General features: G+C 48.6%; 1 pseudogene; it reads left to right on the top strand.

Annotated features, from left to right (window-relative positions):
* Positions 1–3,403: 3,403 nt before the first annotated feature.
* LOC131424945 (von Hippel-Lindau disease tumor suppressor-like) lies at positions 3,404–4,990 on the top strand (annotated as a pseudogene).
* Positions 4,991–10,219: the final 5,229 nt, after the last annotated feature.

Here is a 10,219-nt window from a genome sequence, read left to right as displayed (position 1 = left end):
CACCACCCCCCTGATGCCACCCTTCTTCTCCCATTCAGTCTCTGACCTCTCTTTGGATCAGCGTGACCCATCTCCCCACCCTCATTGCTGATGCTTAGCTTTCTTGGACCCGAGCTTTTGGTTTGAACTGCTTAAGAATAGAAGGGAGGGGCTGGGACTGTGGCTCAGCGGTAGAGCACTCTCCTAGCACGGGTGAGACCCGAGTTCCATCCTCAGAACCACATAAAAAAAAAGGCATTGTGTTGTGTCCATCTACACCTAAAAATTAAATATTAAAAAAAAAAGAATAGAAGGGGGAAAAGGAGGGGAAGTGGGGAGAGGGGAGGAAAAGAAAGAGCCACATAAACCTTTAGCAAGTTGGCTTTAGCCACAGCCATCATTCCTACCTCCAGCTTAACAGAATAGGATGGACATTCCCCTCTGAACCAAGAGGCTGGAAGATTACATAAAAAACACCATAAACTGTTGTGGGGTAAAGTACTACCAGATATGGAGGAGCCCCTTCATCTTTTTGGTTTATTGGGCCACCCTGCCTCTCCGTGAGTTGCAAACTCCCTCCCAAGTTGATGGGCAGGACCAGCTGGTCCTGTGAAAGGAATTCCAGGGGTGAGTTATTCAACCCACGAAGTGTGTCATTTTCCCAAGCTGGCTCCACCCAGCATTAATAGCCTCTTCCCAAACTGAATCATCAAATCCCGTCTCTCCCCAACAGCATCTGGTGGGATGGATGAAGTAGGCCAAGTTCAAGCGCACAGTCTATTTGACATTTCATCCTAAACCCGGGAGCCTGTCTGCGTGCAGCACAGTAATAACAATACTAGCAGCCAACAGTTGTAAACAGTTACTCTGTTTAAAGTACAGCATGTTTATTTTCTGACCACGTAGGCTTGAGCAAATCATTTCCTGTGGCTGCTGTAACAAATGACTACCACTTGGTAAACATTTAAAACGACCAACATTGGTTATCTCACAGTTCAGGAGGCCAAAAGTTCAAAATCAGTATTACTGGGATGAACTCCGGGTATGCTAGGCCACACCCTCTTAGGATAGTCTGCAGAAGAATTTATCCCTTCCCTCTTCCAACTTCTAGGGGCTCTAGGTATCCCGCGGCTTGTGGCTACCTCACACCAATCTCTGCCTCCATCTTTCCTCAGCTCTCTCCTTGTGGACATCTGAAGTCTCCCTCTCCTCTCTGTTAACACACCTCTCAGGATGGTGTGTTAACCAGTTTTCTGACACCATAATAAATACCAGAGATAATCAATTTATGAGGTGAAAAGTTCAGCTAGACATGGTGTAAAAGCTTAGCCACCCACCTGCAATCCCAGATACTTGGGAGGCAGAGGCAGGAGGATTCTAAATTTGAGACCAGCCTGGATCATTTAGTGAGACCCTGCCTCAAAATAAAATTTTAAAAAGGGCCAGGGACACAGCACAGGGTTGGGTGTAGAAAGCTTGCCTAGCACCTGCAAAGCCCTGTGTTCAATCCTCAGTACTACGAGAAAGAAAAGGAGGTTTGTTTTGGCTTATAATTTTGGAGGTCCATTCCATGATTGCTTGGTCCCGTTGCTTTGGGTCCATGGTGTACATCATGGTGGGAGTGGGTATTGGACCAAACCATTCACCTACCTCATGGCCAGAGAGTGAAAGAGACTAAAAGGGACTAGGTTCCCATCGCTCCTTTCAAGGGCTTGCCCCAGGGACTGAAGACCTCTTACTAGGCCTCACCTCTGGAAGGTTCTAATACCTCCCAGTAGTCCTACAGGCTGGGGACCAAGCCTTGAACACATGGCCTTTTGGGGACATTCCAGATCAACTCTAACAAATGGCAGTGAGGGCCCACCCAGGTCATCCAGGACCAAGACCTTAACTGAATCACAACTTGCAAAAGCCTCGTTTCCAAATAAGGTGACAATGAGAGGCTCCGTGATTAGGATCTGGTACTTTCAGGAGCTATTCATCAGCCTCTGGCCCTTCCCTTCTCTGAGCCTCCATCGGTCGTCTCACTTGTAGAGTGTGGATGGTCTCAGGGTGATGCCAGTTTTCCTGGGTAAATCTGAACTGGGCCGTTGGCATGCCAGCAGCTGGGCAGCCCTTGATGAATGGTGTGGTTATTATGAATCGATTTCTTGAGTTATTTCTACCGGGGACTGGCAGTGGTAGGGGTAATTGATTCCAGTGATATCACCTCTCTGGCTGCCAGGTTTTCAGCAGGATTAAATGTGCCAAATGGGCTTTGTTGAGCCAACTCCTCTGGGTGTGAAGAGCCGCCGTGCCAACCCTCCTGGCTGTTCTGCGGGCCCGTCTGCCACCTCTCCCTAATTAACACCAAGGCGACACCAGCCAACAGGGCTTGCTGCCATCCTGGGAAGCAATTCGGCAGGCAGCAGCCAAATATTTGAACATTTTTTTCAGTGTTTTTAGATGAAAATAGTATTTTTGGTCACTTAAACAGCACAGCGTAGCGGAGAAGGGGACGCGCCACCTCGTTTTCGTGTCTGCACAGGCAGGCCTCATGGGATGAGAACATTGCTTCCTTGTGGTGGGCGGGCCAGTGCCAGGTGACCAAGCTGTAACCAGGTGGACCCGTCTTCGGGAACTTCTTTCTACTGGCCAATGCCCCTGTGGCTCTCATCTCACCTGTGTCCAGTTTATTCCTGACCAGGTAATATTCCTCTTTGCGTCCAATGTGTATCTCCTAGATAGCTGCTCTCTAGGAGAGCCTGACTAGGAGGACAGGTAGGTTTGGTTGTGCCAGCCAGGTAAGAAGCAAGAGGGGCCAGAGAAAAAATGGAAGCAGCTTTTTGTGAGTTCAGGGTCCCAGAGAGGAGTGAGCACCAGGACTCACAGGGTCAGTGGGAAGATGGGGCCATTCAGGATCTGTGAGCTTCACCAGTGGGTGAGGGGCAAGAGAAAGAGATGGTGGGGAATCTGGGGTGACCACTTTTTTACTCAGAGTCCAGGGTTACCCAGTAGTTTTCTGAGGGCAGTTCTAAATGGTGGGTTTAGAGCAAGCAGAGTTCCAAGAGGTCACACTTGAGAGGTGGTCACTTTGGCATAGCTGTGCAGCCCATGCAGGAGAAGGGGATCTGTGGGGTTAGACAAGTAGATTGTATCTAGCTGTCCGTAGGGAACTGGGCACCAGGTGCTGGTGGTATCAAGCAAAGATGGGAATTGACCACCTTGAGGGATCAAGAGGAGTGGAGAGCTGGAAATTGTGCCAAGGGTGACCAAGCCCTGTTCCATTTAAATTCACAGTGGATGCCTAGCAACAAAAATAAGAATCCACAAGAGTGTGCAGGCCTTCCCAGGGGCACGCTCCACCCTGCCCCGCTGCGTCCTGCCCCCGAATCCCAAGTCTAGGTAACGCCCGGGAGGAGTCGGGAGCGGAGGAGTCGGAGGAGTCGGATCTGGAGTCACCAAGTAGGAGATGGAGGCCGGGAGGCCGCAGCCGGTGCTGCGCTCGGTGAGCTCACGCGAGCTCTCCAAGGTCACCCTCTGCGACCGCAGCCCGAGCGCGTCCTGCAGCCGTGCAGCCTGTGTGGTTCAACTTCCACGGCACCAGACGGTGCTGCAGGGCAGGAACCTCAGCATCCACAGCTGCCGAGGTCACCTTTGGCTCTTCAGAGATGCAGGCACAGACGACGGGCTTCTGGTTAACCTAACTGAGCTCTTTGTGCCATCTCTCAACGTGGATGGACAGCCTATTTTTTTGCCAACATCACTCTGGCAGTGTGTATACCCTGAAAGAGCGATGCCTGCAGCTTGTCCGAAGCCTAGTCAAGCCCGAGAACTACAGGAGACTGGCCATCCCCAGGGCCCCTCTATGAAGATCTGGAAGACCACCCGAGTGTGCGGAAAGACCTGGAGCGGATGACACAGGAGCGCCCTGAAAACCAGTGATTGGAAGAAGAGACTGAAAAATGTAACTGAAATTAGCATTTCTGCATCTCAGCTTTTGATCTCACTGGCGAGGCTTGATCTAGATACAGGACTGGTCACTTATTGTCCACTTCAAAATCTCTCATTTTTTTTGGAGTAAAATGAGTTCCCATTGCCCGTAAACTGACTTCACCAGGCACTGTGATGTTAGGAAAGAATGTCAGGGAGGGTCACTTTGTACCTGCTCTTTGGAGAAGTACTCACCAGGAGAAAATACTTGCATTTTTTGCCTCCTAATGAGTCAGGAAAGTTTCAGTGTAAGGATGTTTGTATAAGAAATTCAGTGAGAATTGCAGCATGTCTTTTAATTTTAAGAAAGTGGCAGTACCTGGTGTTTTTTTTTTCTTTTCTTTTCTTTTTTTTTATTGGGGATTGAGCTCAGGGACACTGCACCACTGAGCCACATCCCCAGCCCTAGTTTGTATTTTTATTTAGAGACAGGGTCTCACTGATTTGCTTAGCACCTCGCCATTGCTGAGGCTGGCTTTGAACTTGCGATCTCTCCTGCCTCAGCCTCCTGAGCTGCTGGGATGACAGGCCTGCACCACCATGGCCCTGGCACCAGTGTCTGCTTTTAAGGGATACATTGTAGTTGGGGATGTGTCCACCTCCCACTTTTGGAAGACCTCAATGTCCTTGAGACAGGGACAGTTTTTCTCCACTGTGAGACCAGCCGCCTTCCTCCAGTCTCCACTCAATTCAAAACTTAGTTCAGACTGACTTCTTGGCATTTAATAGGTTTTAAAAAATAATCCTTGGCTGGGATTGTGGCTCAGCAGTGGAGCGCTCGCCTAGCACGGTTGGGACCCGGGTTCGATCCTCAGCACCACATAAAAATAAAGGCATTGTGTTGTGTCCATCTACACCTAAAAAATAAATATTAAAAAAAAAATAATCCTCCAGGAAAGCTTTTCAACTATTTATTTCCTTTCAGCCTCTTACAGGTCTGTACAGTTTTGTATCCTACTTTTTTTTATTCAACTTTATAACTTAAATATTCGTCCACACTATTGTAGCTGTGCATAAACATTGGCATAGGAAAAAAAAATAAACATTAGCATAGTCTTTCTTTATAATAAACGTTTGGGATTTCTTGGCATCATTAGTTCTTTGGGGCACAATCCTATGTTCTACAACCAGAATGAAGCAAATGGGACAACAGTGAAGTGTTTCCCAGTGCCCTTTATCTGTCACCTAATCTTAGTCCCCTCTTTCAGCTTTCAACAAGTAAGTCGACTTTTTTTTTTTTTAAAAAAAGCATGTTGTAGTAGTTTTCATTCAGTGACACACCTTTAAATAATCTAATCTTTTTGTTGAAATGTGGGGTGAGGGAAATACGTGGAAGGGGAGGGTCCCTGTGCATCTGTGGGTGGTGTCGGTGTCCTGTGGGACTGAAAAGAGACTGGAGGAAGTCAGCCGGTGCCACCATTGTTTAATGTTACTTGTATTTTTTTAAACCTGTCTTTGTGGGAAAATGAGATTTCACATTCTTCTTGTGAAAACACTCAAGTTGAGTACCATGTTTTGGTTTTTTTTTTGTGTGTGTTTTCCAAGGAAGATTGAAAACGTGTAGCATGAGTAATATATGTTTTTCATTTGGAATCCTGTGAATGTATTAAGTGTATTGTTCTTAAGAGAGAGAAAAAAATAAGAATCCACTGCAGTTCCCCTTGATGACATGGTATATGTCACTCAAGAATTACACTCTGAAGCTGGGTGCAATGGCACATGCCTGTCATCCCAGCCACTTGAGAGGCTGAGGCAGGAGGATCTCCAGTTCAAAGCCAGCCTCAGCAACTTGGTGAGGCCCTAAGCAACTTAGCGAGACCCTGCCTCCAAATAAAATACAAAAAAGGGCTGGAGATGTGACTCAGTGGTTAAGTGCCCCTGAGTTCAATCCCCAGTACAAAAAAAAAAAAGAATTACACTTTGAGAGGACTCCATGACATTGTGAATGCCACCTGAGTTGTACACTTAAAACTGGTTAAAGGTGAATTTTGTTGTTGTTGTTGTCGTTTTTTTAGCCAAGAAAAACCATAAAAAATATTACACTTTGAGTATTGCTGTTCTAGAAAAGTTTACCTGTGGGAATGCTTCCTGGTGATTCAAAAATGATTTAAACAGGTGTAGGACACGGTGGCACACACCTGTCATCCTAGCCACTGGGGAGCCTGAGGCAGGAGGATTGCAATTTCAAGGCAAGCCTCAGCATCTTAGTGAGACCCTGTCTCAAAATAAAAAATACAAAAGGCTGGGGATGTAGCTCAGGGGTAAAACGACCCCGGGTTCAATCCCCAGCACCCCATCCCCAAGATTAAGCAATACAATCCTTTATCTTAGCACATAAAAAGGAATCCCAAGCTTTGGAGTGAGGGCCTCTGGGGTGGGCCAACGCTGACATCACTTCAAGCACGGGATTTCCCCCTCTCTCTGCTCTGCAAAAAGCGACTGTGCTGGATGACTTCCTCCTGGTGAAGTGGCAGCTGTGTGGCAGGACCACAGGTCTCCTGCAGATGTGACAACACCCAGTGCAGCCATCCCTTCAGCAGATGCCCCCTCTGATATCATGAGTGGAAGTGCACTCCAAGCCCACGCCCATCCCTGTCACTCACAAGGGGGCCCTGGGTCCACTACAGCTGGCTCAGACTAACCCTAACCCTAACCCTAACGCGTAGAGAAGGGCAGATACCCCACCCTGACTGGGGTACAGCTAGGGCAGGGAGGTTCTTGGAAGTGCTATTAGCTAAGCAACATGGGTAAGCAAATAATCAATGACTTCGGGGCTCCTTTCTTTAGCAGATGGGAAACTAAATCCTCAGCCTGAGGCAAGCACCATGCAGAAAACTGCCAGTCTAGAGGCAGGTGTCATGCCAACAGCTGTCAGGACCCCGTGCAGCTCCTGTGCCCGGCACTGAGTTGCAGCAGCTGTTATGAATGAATATTGTCATCCCCATTTTACAGATGAGGAAACTGAAGTTCAGTGCTAGGAAACAATTTGGAGCCCATCAGAGACTCTTTCCTTCCCATAAAAGCTGGCCTCAGAAAAGAATACGAATATCAAGAAATGTTACATTATATCAGCCATTTTATCCAATAAATAGATTTCAGCAGATGGAGGCAGGTGGAGTTACATGTAAGCTCCGAACAGAAGGTTCTGGAATGGAATTCCTTGTGTGGCCCTCCTCCTATGCAGACAGAAGCCAGCCTGTTAGAACAAATTCTGATGAGCTCATCCTATTTCCGGTTGAGGCGTCACCTGGGCAGTGCTGGGCACACACCTGAAGATCACCGGGCTTTCCTGCACGCTGGGGTGGGGAGGGGTTGAGTGCCGTGGGCTGGGAGCCTTGTCTGCTGTGGGGAGCCTGTGCCAGGTACATGTGGATGGGTGAGAAGGTACCCTCCTGCAGGGGTGGTGAACAGCATTCAGGTGGTGAACTACATCAGAGAGACAATGACCCCAAGTGACCCACGATGAAGCTGGAATAAGTGACTTCAAAAGCTGTCCACCTTACACGGCCAAAGGGACTGTGCAGATGTGACAAATGTTGAAGTCCTTGACCTGAGGAGGGAAACCAGGATGATCCCAGTGGGTACGTGGATCCTGAGAGCACAGCAGCGTTCCCACAGTGTTCAAAGCGAGCCCTGCCACTGAAGAAGAGCCAGGGGGGTACTTCCCTTTCTGCCTTTGAGGATGAAGCGGCCACACCCTGAGCCACCAAGGAGTACGGAAAGGCTGGGGGGGGGGGCTTTTGTCTTGGATCCCTCAGCAAAGGATGCAGCAGCTCTGCCAACCCCTTGATCTCATTAAGTTGCCCAGGCTGGCCTTGAACTTGTGATCCTCCTGCCCCAGCTTCCTGAGCAGCTGGAATCACAGGCTGTGCCACCACACCCAGCTTGCCAATCTTTTCATTCTTTAAAAAAAAAATTATACAAGTAACAGTGAGCATTGTAAAACTAAAAACCCAGAGAGAAATAAAAATGAAAATCACCCCTACTCCTGCTCCTGTGCCTAGCCACTGTTTTCAGCAAGTGCCGTCTTATACTTTTTTCCTAGGATATTTACACTTATTGGAATCAGGACTCGATTCTGGTTAATATTGTCATCATCAAAACACAAAGCCAGCAGCCCTATGGCCAATCTTTGAGCCCAGTTGCGTCTGCCTCTCGGTCTTCTGAGAGGACAGAGCCCAAAGGTGAAGAGTTAAGCTGGGTGGTGGATGTTGAAATGCTGAGAAAACCCACTGCAGGTAAACACATCTTGGCAATGCCACCTGCTAATTAAGCAAGGCTGTTGTGTGGCCTCCCGTGCTGTCACATTTCAGCTGATGGAGGGCCACTGTCATGTCATTACCTCCTTCCCCGGTTTTCTCCTCCCTTGCTGGATGATCAGACACACAAGTCCAAGAGCAGCTTCCTGCAGCCATCTAAGGGCCGTAGTCATTGGCCGGTCATGAAATATTGAACATTGCTGACCTCCTTAGATGGCACCCAGCTGGTCCACATTTGCAGGCCTCTTTTAAGAGTTTCAAGTTGAAGTTTGAAGTCTGAAGAGTTGCAGGTTGCAGGACACAAACTCATGAAACTCCTGGGAAAACAGACTGAAGAGGGGGGTCATAAGCTTCGCCGACTGGGTGTTAGTCTTGGCTTTCTTGGTCTATGGTGTGTGATCTGAAGAGAGCTGCTTCACCTCTCAGCGCCTCAGTGTTCTCATCTATAAAAGGGGAGCAGGAACCCCTGCCTCCCATGTAGGAGGGAGGCTTAAACAAGGTAATGTGTCTAAAAGCATCCTGCACCTGGTAGGTCTTCAAGATACGCTCGTTCCTGTTCTTTTTTCTTGCTTTCATCACATTTCCTTTTTTATTTTCGAGAAGGGCGGGGGGAAGAGTGCAAAGACGGAGACCTACTCACTTTTCCATTCTTGACACATGATTATTGCCCATCACGCAGCACACTTTGGGGATACAGAAGGGACATGGTAATGGAGAGGGCCCAGGCTCTGGAACCAGAGGAGCTGGGTTCAAATCCTGACTCAGCGACCTTTCAGCTGTGGGTTTCTCAGGCAAGTAATGGCACCTCTCTGAGGCTCAGCTGAGGCTAAAATAGGTACAATAAGATATTTCCCAGTATGTGTGCGAGGAACGAAGGAAAAGGTACTTGTCAAGATATATGAGCTTCAGGCTTCATCAGTATAATCTTGAGGCTGTGTGGGGTGGTCAGTGAGGATGGCCAGCCAGCAGAAGAGGCCCAGAGGCCATGACCTGGGGCCTTTAGGCTCAGGCTGCTTGGGAATGGCCGCCCTCTGGTAGGGGCCCTCGAGTCTCCCTTCGGGGAGCTTTTCCTGTCCTTTAGGCAACTGTGTGGATGAGGAAACAGGCCCAGAGAGAGAGACCCAAAATCAGGACGTGAAGCCAGGTCTCCCCGGACCCCATTCACATGAAGTCCCTACCCTGCTCCCCGGGGCCTGGCAACAGACACGAGCTGTGTTCCTTGCTGCGCTGATCAGAGCGGGCAGCTGTCTCCCTCGTGCACTGGGGATACAACAGGTGAGAATGGCTGTGAGCTTGGCCAAGGATCAGGGCCACCTTGGGGAGTCTCGAGCACAGAGCAGGTCAGCTCCGGAGGAAACCTTATCAACTAAAGAGAGGTGGGATGGGGGGGCTCCTGATTGTGGGCCCCTAGGTCTGACCCTGTGAGTGCTCCATCTTTATTTACTCTCCCAAGAGCCACCCACAAAGCAGCACAATTGTTAACGCTATTCCAGAGGCAAGGAAACTGAGGACAGAGAGGACGAGACCTGTCCAGGACCATGCAAGTAGCAAAGTGTAAGTTGAACATGAGCTTGAACATGAGCTACACCTCCCCCAGCCCTACTTTCTATTATTTTTAATGGACTAGCTGCTACCTAAAATAACTCACGTGAATTATAAAACATAGGAAGCATATGAGTAGAATGAACTAGAACGAAAGCTCCTGATCCAGTCTAAGACTATCATGGAAAGTTACCAGGAACTTGTAACTTTTAGGTTGGCAGTTCTTCATCCCAGCTGCACACTGAATACCCCTGGGGAACTGGGAACAACACTGACACTCTCAGAAAACCTGATTCGCTTCGCGTTTGTTCTGGGCATTTGGATTTTTAAAAAAAGGCAAGTGGACTTTTAGAAGCTCCCCCTGTGCAGCCATGTTTAGGGGCCCCTGTCAACCTTACTATTTTTCAGTACTGAGGATTGAATCCAGGGCTGCTCTACCACTGCCCTACACCCCTAACCCTCTGTAT

The sequence above is a fragment of the Marmota monax genome, unplaced genomic scaffold (assembly GCF_021218885.2).
Source record: "Marmota monax isolate L192 unplaced genomic scaffold, Marmota_monax_Labrador192_F-V1.1 WCK01_AAM20220418_F8-fsc00269, whole genome shotgun sequence".
Taxonomy (NCBI): Eukaryota; Metazoa; Chordata; class Mammalia; order Rodentia; family Sciuridae; genus Marmota; species Marmota monax.
Note: the sequence above shows the minus strand (reverse complement) of the source record. Positions and strands in the feature narration are given on the sequence as shown.